This window comes from Leptonychotes weddellii, chromosome 9 (assembly GCF_054177405.1).
Source record: "Leptonychotes weddellii isolate Sample4059 chromosome 9, ASM5417740v2, whole genome shotgun sequence".
Lineage (NCBI taxonomy): Eukaryota > Metazoa > Chordata > Mammalia > Carnivora > Phocidae > Leptonychotes > Leptonychotes weddellii.
The window spans coordinates 98,039,875-98,046,097 of NC_138377.1; positions in this window are offsets into that span (position 1 = coordinate 98,039,875).

Below are 6,223 nucleotides of genomic sequence, written 5' to 3' on the forward strand. Positions count from 1 at the left end.
GAGGGATAAAATGAGAGGAAGCCAAATTGTATGAAGCCTTGAATGCCAACCCAAGGAATTTAGACCTCCTGCAAACACTGGTTTTGGGGGCCAAATGCTTCCAGCCAAGAGGATCACACAAGAGCAAATATCTGAGGGAGACCCAAATCAAGTCCACAGGAAGGAAGACCCTTACCTAGTGAAGTGCCTAGCCTGGACTGGCATCAGAACGAGGGCAGGGTTCTGGACTCAAGAAAGAGCAGTATGATGGATAGCGCACCGGCCTTCGCTTCAGATGGACCTAGGTTAGAATCTTTCCACTTCATAGCTGTGAGACGTAGGGGGAATTATTCCTCTGTAAAGCGGGAAGAATTGCTCCCCTTGGAATGGATGTTGTTAAGACCAGATGAGATCACACACTCACCTCGCACATAGTAAGTACTTAGCGAATAGTAGCTACTGAGCCAGAATTCCTGGCAAAGGGGCCTGGGATCCACAGTTTTAGTAAGCTCTTGGAGGTGATTCAAGTGTTGGTCCCTGGGGCCTGCAAAAAAGTTTATGTGGGCTTTTCCCATGGCCTCACAGAGAGTAGGTACTCAATTTGTCGAATGATTAGTTAGATAGACAGGCAGACAGATGGGGGTGGTGGTGCACAGAGAAGAAGGACAAGAAGGAGAAGAAAAATAGTGTCTTAATCCATTCAGGCTGCTATAACAAAATACCACAGACTGGATGGCTTATAAACAATAGAACTTTATTCCTTACAGTTCTGGAGGCCGGGAAGTCCAAGATCAAGGCGCCAGCCTGGTGGGATGAGGGCCCTCTTCCTGGTTCATAGCCAACACCTTTTTGCTGTATCCTCACGTGGTGAAGGGGCTGGGGGTCTCTCTGGGGCCTGTTTTATAAGGGCACTAATCCATTCTTGAGGGCTCTACCTTCGTGACTTAGTCACCTCTCAGAGGCCCCCACCTCCTAATACCACCACCTTGGGGGGAGGGGAGGTGGTTAGGATTTCAACATATGCATGTGGCGGTGGGGGGGGGGGGGACATAAACATGTAGACCTAGATAGATAGATAGAATGAACATAAGTAGATAGAAAACAGATCAGCAGATCAACAGAAGTAGCTGTAAAGAAATTACAGTCTCAATTTGGAGCATTAAAATTTAAAACCATCTTTGTGAGACTTTGCCACTCTCCTGTAAGTAACAAGATCATTGCGAATGAGTCATTTTCCTCTTTGGAGGGAAAAAACCCAGGGGAAGGCCCCATACTCACACAAAATCCAACACCGGCCAAAGCCAAATGAGCCACAGACTAACTGCATACATGCTTGTCATTTCCTAATAGGACAGTCAGGGTTTTCAGCAACAGCCTTGCAGAGCTGATCCGTTTGAAACAAACATTTTATCTGGAAGCAGAACAAGTCTGTTGGACCTAATTACATTGAATCCACTTTGGGATCAGATTTCACCCCTCCATCCCAAGATACACCAGGGCTCAGGGTTGCACAGACCCCAAGAGATTCCCTACAAGGGTCCCAAACCCCCCAAAGCCAATGCTGACTTGGGAAGAATTGGTTTAAAATCAGCCCCTTGGGGCGCCTGGGTGGCTCAGTTGTTAAGCGTCTGCCTTCAGCTCAGGTCATGATCCCAGGCTCCTGGGATCAAGCCCCGCATCGGGCTCCCTGCTCCGTGGGAAGCCTGCTTCTCCCTCTCCCACTCCCCCTGCTTGTGTTCCCTCTCTCGCTGTCTCTCTCTCTCTCTCTGTCAAATAAATAAATAAAATTTTAAAAAATAAATAAATAAAATAAAATAAAATCAGCCCCTTGCAGGTTTTCACCAATCCCTTATCATTCCCCTAATTTATTAGTGTCTGAAAACCAAGGCTTTGGAACGGTCCTAATTTCACTTCTTCCTGCCCCGTTGGCAGGAAGTTGAAATAAGCCAAAAATGTGAAGGGGGGAGCGGGGAGGAAAGAGAGTCCAGGACAAAACCTAGCCTGCCTGACATTTTCTTTCAGTAGAATCATTTGTTATGCTATTAAAGCTCCCACCCTCATCATTCTTAGAGAATGTCAGCTTGAATATTCAACTTTTCATCAACCTTGATCTCCAGTTGATGCCTCTTCCTCCCTGCAGAGCAGGAATTTTGAAAGGTTAGAAGCCAACAGTCTCAAAATCACAGGCTCTTCAGCTCTTGGCAGCCAGACTGCACGTCCTCCTGCTCCGTCTCTTGGGGCAATTGGTGTGGATGTCCCCGTGGCGGCTGAGCCTCACTCCGTGAGGGCCCCAGTGGCTTCTGGGGACCTTCCCTCCCGTTCTTCAGTGAACATGACATCTGGAACCTGAAGCTGGCATATTAATAAGGTCTGCATACGGAATAGGACTCTGCGTCACCTGAAATGCGCAGACTCCTATGTGGACCAGTAGTTGTTCCTGAGGTCACTTTCTGCTGATGGCATCAGGGGGCCAAAGCATCTTCAGAAGGGTGGGGAACACCTTTCCGATGAGCTCAGAGAAACTAGCCGGAGCCGTAGTGAGGCCTGGTATAAAGCTTCAAAAAGATTTTTCAGTTGCTATTTGAGTGTGACAGCCCGGTGTGGTAGAAATTCCACCCGAGGTTGGGATCCTCGCCTGCCCATGATCTAGCTGGTGACCTTGGGCGAGCTGCTTGAATGTCTCGGGAGCTCAGTGTTCTCAGCTGTAAGCTGGGTGGAGGGGATGCCCGCTTCACCGGGGGAAGTGTGGGAAATACAAACAGACCGTGGAGGATGCCTCGCCTAGCCCTGGATGCGGGGTGGCCGCTCAACCCAAGTTCATTCCTCGCTTCCATCCTGGCCTTCTTCGTAGGAGCCTTGAAGGGTCAGAACAGGTTCTTCTCAGAGGATGCTCACTCCTCAGAAGATTCAGAAGAGTGGTTCTGCCAAGGTTTCAACAAAGACTCTTCTGATGCTCAACAGAGAAAACTCTGTGTCCTCACCTCTGGTCTTAGCAAGTTCAATACCAGCCGCTTACTTTACATCAGGAGAGACAAAGGCATTGGAATTTAAGCTCCTTTGAGGGCTAAAAGATAACAGTCAACACCTGCAAAAAAGAACCTGTACATTAATCTCTTAAAACATGAGGGATTTTTTTCTACCCAGGAAATGAACACATTTATTTTCTTCCTTGAAAAGACCTCCACTCAGGCCGCTCAGAACTTGTTAGCATCCAACCAAACTGGGGGCATTTATGTTGAAGACACATTAATATTTTTCTCTTAAGAAAACATTTCAGGATCTTTGAAAATCTTTTTTTAGACCGTGCATAAAATCTCTTATGTGCTACACCATGGAATTCCCCAGCACCGCCCCCCAGGCCAAGAATATCCACTCCCCCTCCCCATTAGACTGTCCTCTGTCTCAAATTCCTCCATTATGGATCCAGTCCTTTGGGTTAAGCATTATCTTTCACGAGGCTCCTGGGGAGTTAAGGAGGTCCAGGGCTGCTAGTACAAATTTAGCAGGAATAAATCTATACTCATAAATTTAAACATGCAATAGATAGAACTGTATTTATTTTCCTCATCCAACTAATTCCAGACCCCTGCCTGTTCTTCTAAATTGTTCTTGATTTCTTTACTGTTGATTTTCCAGAGCACCATGCATATTCTGAGTGTTACATTATTGCTATTTTCTCCAACTTTTTACTTTGAAAAATCTCAAACTAACAAAAAAGTGACCTGACTATCATAATAGATTTACCAATTGTCATGTTGTTCCATATCTGCTTGCTTTCTTTTTCTTTCTTTCTTTCTTTTTTAAAGATTTTACTTATTTATTTGACAGAGAGAGGCACAGCGAGAGAGGGAACACAAGCAGGGGAGTGAGAGAGGGAGAAGCAGGCTCCCCTTGGAGCAGGAAGCCTGATGCGGGGCTCGATTCCAGGACCCTGGGATCATGACCTGAGCTGAAGGCAGACACTTAACGACTGAGCCACCAGCACCCCTCTTTCTTTGGTATAGGTGTAAATATAGATTTATAAATATGTATTTTGAGAAGTTGGTGGCATTCAGACACTTCACCACTAAATATTTCAATGTAAATCTAAGAACAAGGACATTCTGTTACAATAACCACAGTGTGATTCCTCCACTCAACAAATTTAGCATTTATATAACACTAATGTCTAATTTAGAGTTCATATTCAATGTTTCCCATTATCCTAATCTGCTTTGACATTGTAAAAAATACCCCCCAATCTATCAATTATTTATTAACCCCATCTATGAAGACCATTTAACAAAATCTTTAATTTTGATATCATCAAGTGCATTCATTTTTCTCCCTCGGGAGAGAGGTTTCGAGGGTCTCATTTAAGAGGTTCTGGGCTACCCCTGAATTGCAAATATATCTTTCAACAATTCCTCCTATTAGCTTTACAGTTTCACCTTTCAAATTTACCTTTTAAATCTCAGTGGGGTTCACCTTTGTATAGGGTAAGAAGTAGGGATTCAACTTTCTTTTCACAGAGTGAGCAAGATTTTCCAAAGGTATTTATTAAACAGTCTGTTCTCTCCTGGGGTTGTTTGCCACACTCTGTTATACATCTCGTTCCCACCAGTGTGGATCTGTTCTCAGGCTCCCTCTTCTTTCCGTGTGTCTGACTGCCCATTCCTGCTCAGGCGCCACTGGTGGGTTTTGCACTTGGGTGGGGGGCAACCTCAAAGTTCCCTCTAGCTAGACGAAGAATCGAATTGACATGAGACAGCTTAACAGGAGAAAATCACACTGAATAGCATAGGTATGGAGAATCCACACAGACATGGAAATCCCAGACAGACAAAATGAGGTACATATGTCATTCCGAAATGAGGAGAAGGGGCTAGTGGTGTGCACTTCACAAGGTGGTTAAGAAGAGTGGATGTTTGGTAGTTAGATGTTTGCCCTGCCATACAGATGGGTCACTCAGGTAACATGTTTCTCCAGTAATAATCTTATTTGGGAAAGACCCCCAATTTAGATTCTTCTGTGTGGTTAAGGGAGGGACAGTTTCTCTTCAGCCTGCAGGGTCTCAAGTGCCTTTAGCTCAAAATAATCCACATGCCAAAGTGGCACATTCAGGGGTGGAGGGGGGCTGTCCTGAACCCCTTCAACATGTTTCCCATATTTCCAATAAATCGAGTTCTCTCCTTTTGTTCTTATGATTCAAACTTGACAGCTATTTGGAGACTTAGTTATTCTACTGTATCAATTTTAGACCATATTTTTTAAGTTCTTCAAACATTCTTGCCCACAGCCAACCACTGTCCTAACTTTAATACAGAGCTGCCTAGACACTAAGTAACGAAGTTACAGATGAAGGTTCTAGTCCTGAAAACTCACTTCATATCCTACCCCCCAAACGCCAAAATTTAGCTTGAAAAGAAACCAATAAAAGCAACTGTTTGTGAAGTGGTTGTGAATTCCAATTCACATCTTCAGAAATACAAGAAAAAACACTTTTTCTAATTTCTCAAAGCTGTAGTGGATTTCTTTTTGGAGCTTCTATTCTACTGGAGTAGCCGAAACTTACTTTCATTCCATTTGGCAACACTTCCCACTTCCTCTGGGGTAGCATTTGAGTTCCAAAGGACTTACAGAGAACCAAGTCTTCAAAGGGAGGGGAGATCTTTTGAGTCTTCAATATCACTGAGACCGGCAGACATCATTAGATGTCCACTGTCCCATCGAGTGCAAGGTTGATGGTCTCCAAAGGTCTCTCTCTAGTCTGCTTCCCCCTCAGGCTCCTGGCAATCATCCCAGCACTGCATGAAGGGGATTAAGAAAAGCTCTGAGACCCTCATCTGCCCAGATGCTCTGACCACCAGTTCTCTGGGATCCTGCCACTCACAAAGCACCACCAGGAAAACCAGGCCCAGGTGCCCCATACTCTCAGACTCCACCAATCCATTAGGTCTCAGCAGGATTCATTCTCCTCTCCCTGGGACCACTGACAGCTACCTCTCTGTATTGGTCAGCATTGTCTGGAAAAACTGAACCAATGGGATGTATATACAGAGAGAAGGAGATTTAGTGTAAGGAATTGGCTCACATGGTTATGGAGGGTGGCAAGTCCCAAATCTGCAGGGTAGGCTGGTGGGCTGGGCACCCAGGACAGCAGGTGGTCCAGTTCAAGTCTGAAGGCAGTCTGCTGTAGAACCAGAGAGAGATGTTACAGATGAAGTTCAAAGGCAATCTGCTGGAAACTTCTCACTTGCTCAAG